Below are 3,993 nucleotides of genomic sequence, written 5' to 3' on the forward strand. Positions count from 1 at the left end.
GCTTTAAAAGGTTTTCATTTGAGGGGTGCCTGGGTGGTTCAGCTGGTTAAGGCCCCAGCTTCAGCTCAGGTCATGATGTCATGGTTGGTGAGTTTGAGGCCCACCTTGGGCTCTCTGCTGTCAATGTGAAAGCCCCCTTCAGATCCTCTGTCTCCTCTATCGGCCTCTGCCCTGCTTGTGCGCTCTCTCAAAAATAAAAAAAATAAAAGTTCCTCACTTGATTCGCTTATATTTTCTAAGTATTTTCTAGATAATGATAATTTTGTCTCCTCCTTTCCAATATTTATACTTATTTCTCTCTGTTTACAACAATGGCTAGGAATAGTATCATACTGTTAAAAAGTATAATAAAGTTAAATATTTTCAGTGGTATTTGGCACCTTTATGTTTCTAAGGTTTTGTCATTAAATAGGTTTACTCATAGTTGCTCATGAATGAGCTTTTTAGTATGTCAAGGAAATCTCCTTACTAAGACTGTTAAATCGCTAAAAACTGGTAAATTGTATTAAATGCCTTTCTGGTATCATGTCCATTCCCCTTTTAGCCTATTTAATGTAATCAACTATGCTAATAAACTCCATGTTGAACAATCCACAAATTGCTAAAATAAGCCCTATATAACATGGTTATGGTATTATATGTGTAACACAGCACAAAAGTCAATTTTCTAATATAGACTATTTACACTGATTTTCATAGGGAGATTGACATAGTTGTGTGTGTATACCAGTTTTGTCAGGTTTAGTTATCAGACTTATGTTTGTTTCAAAAAAATAAATTGAGAAGACTTCTTACATTTCTAATATCCAACATATTTACTGATCAAAAGAAATACCTGCCCCTGGAACATTTCCAGGAATTACCCATAAAATCATCAAAGTCTGGTGCTTTCTGGGTGGAACAGATCTTTAACAATCTTTACGACTCTCTGTGTGGGTCCACTTAGTATATGCAGGTCTCCTTTAATTAATTTTGGACACTTGATTGTTTTTTTCCTTGGAAAATCATCCATTTTATCATCTATTAGCTTGAACGTGGGCATCATTCTCACTTGCAATTCCTTCTCCCTCATATCTGTCATTCCATGCCCATTTCCAACCCTATCGCGGCTTTCCTTTCCTCTTCCTTGACTGGACTTAGAGGTTTTGTCTGTTTTTTCTCAACATTCTCAATGGATTTACCATTCCACTCTCTTTATGTCCACCAATTCTTTAATTTCTGTATTTAACTTGGTGAGCTTCTATCGCCAGTATCCTCAGTTGTATTCGTTGTTCTATTTCTAATATCTTCATTTATTCTTCCCTTGTTTCATATTGAATATTAAATATATGTTTAAGGCACCAAATCTGGTCTAAGTTCTGCTTTGGCCATACCCTTAAGTTTTAGGAGTGGTTTTCATTGTCATTAATGTATACATTTTCTCTTTGCCCCACAAAGTAATTTAGGAGGGTGTCTTAAATTATTCAAGAGTCTACATTGTTTTGCTTTAGTCAATTTCAAAATCTTATGGTATTCTGGTCAGAAACTGTGGCTTATACATTTTCTACTTTGGAATATTAAAGTTTTCTATCTGGTCCAGTATATAATCACATTTTATAAATGTCTAATGTGGACATCAGGAAACAATGCATATTGTCTCTTTATAAGGCATAGAGTTAATATATATCACTGATTTTTCTCAAACTTTATGTATCCTCGTTCTTTATCTACTTATCCTCCACTTACTTTGTCAATACTGTGTTGCTGTGCTCATCTCAAATCCCCCTTGTGTTCATATTTTGGTTTATATATTTCTGGGCTATACCTTCCAGATATAATTATTTCTTATGAATTCTTCCTTTTATCAATACAAAACGTATTACTTTGTTTAATGTTTCACATAATGCTTTTGCCTTGAAATCTACTATTGTCATATATTACCACCCATTTTCTTTGTTCTTCACTATAATTGTTGACCAACTTCATATCTTTAACTCCCCTTGGCCACTGTTACAATAGCATACAGTTAACTGTCAGTTTGGTTTTGACAGAGGCAAAATACACATACAATGAAATGCCTAACCATAAGTGTACAATTCAATGGGTTTTTACAAATATATATACCCATGTTATCTACCACGGTCGCAATCAGGATATCAAACATTTCCATCATCCCAGAAAATTACCATGTACCATGTTCTTATTTCTATCAACCTAAGTTTTACCCCTTCTGTAATTCTATATAAATAGAATCATTCACTATGTATTATTTTGTGTCTGGTTTCCTACACTCAACGTGTTTTGGGGATCTGCTCTTGTTGCTGCATATATTATTCTTTTTTTCTTGCTGGGTAGTATTTAAATGATTTATACCAAAATTTATCCTTCTGTTGATGGATATTTGGGTACTTTTCATTTTGGGACTGGAGTAAATAAAATTGCTGTGGGAATAGCAATTTCTTTTGGATAAATACCTAGAAGTAGGATTTCTGGCCACAGCACAGGTGTATGATTAATTTTATGAGAACACTGCCAGAAATTTTTCCAAAGTGACTGTGCAATTTTATACTCTTACCAGCAGTTTCTCCACATCTTCACCAACAGCTGGTGTTGTCTTTTTAATTTTAGCAATTGTAGTGGGTATGAAATAGTATCTCATTATACTTTTACTTTGTGTTTTCCCTGAAGACTAATGGTACTGACAAATTTCATGTGCTTATTGACTATTTATACATCTTCCTTCATGAATCACCTGCTCGAGGCTTTCACCCATTTTATATTGGGCTGTTTGTCTATTTATTACTGGTTTGTAGGAGATGTGTATTGTAAATATTTTCTTCCAATCTGTGTCTTCCCTTTTTGTTTTTGCTATGATAACTTGATGAGCAGAACTTTTTATTCTGAGGTGCCTAGGTGGCTCAGTTAGGTGTCCAACTTCAGCTCAGGTTATGATCTCACAGTTCGTGAGTTCTAGCCCCACATTGGGCTCTCTGCTGTCAGTGAGGAGCGCACTTTGGTTCCTCTGCCCTCTCCCTCTCTGCCCCTCCCCTGCTCATTCTCTCTCAAAAATAAACATTTTTTTAAAAAAATTTAGTTCCATTTTATCAATTTTTTCCTTTCTATTCAGCGACATTTATGCTCTCTCTAGGACATCTTTTCCTAACCCAAGTTTTTGTTTCCCTCGAGAAGTTTTATGGTTTTGATCTTATGTTTGGATCTCTGATCCATCTCTTAAGTATATTATGGTTTTTTGGTGTTATCTAATACAGAATTATATTGTTAATTGCATTTCCCAAGTATTTGCTGCTGATCTATAAAAATACAATTGACTTTATGTTCTACATTTTCTAAATTCATGTATTAAATTCACTATAGCTTTTCTAAATTACTTTGGCCTTTTAAAATTCATTTCTAAGTTCTAGTAGTTGTTTTGGGGCTTCCTTAAGATTTTCTATGTAAAGAATCATGTTGGGGAGAAATAGAGGGTTTTACTTTTTCATTTCCAAACTTTATAGCTTTTACTTCTTTTTCTTGCCTTATTGCAATGGCTAGGAGCTCCAGTGCCATATCAAACAGAAGTAGTAAGAGAGGACATCCATACTTTGTTCTCAATCATGAGGAAGGCTTTCAATATTTTAATGTTAAATATGATGCTACTATAGGTGTTCTGTAGCTGCTCTTCATCAGGTTAAATAAAATTCTTTCCATTCCTGATTTGCTAAGTCAAGAATTGTTGAATTTTGTGAAATGTTTTTTCTGCATTTATTGAGAGAATTAAACATTTTTTCCTTTATCATACTAATATGTGAAATACATTAATTAACTTTTGGATTAAACAGCTTTGTATTCCTGGAATAGACCCCAGTTGATCATGAGGTACTAACTTTTTCATATATTGCTGGATTCAACCTGTTAATATTTCATTAAGGATTCTGATTTCTGTCTTACTTCAGGCTACTGTAACAGAATACCATAGACTGAGTGACTTTAAACAACAAACATTTATTTCTCACA

This window comes from Panthera leo, chromosome D4 (assembly GCF_018350215.1).
Source record: "Panthera leo isolate Ple1 chromosome D4, P.leo_Ple1_pat1.1, whole genome shotgun sequence".
In the NCBI taxonomy this organism is placed as follows: Eukaryota; Metazoa; Chordata; class Mammalia; order Carnivora; family Felidae; genus Panthera; species Panthera leo.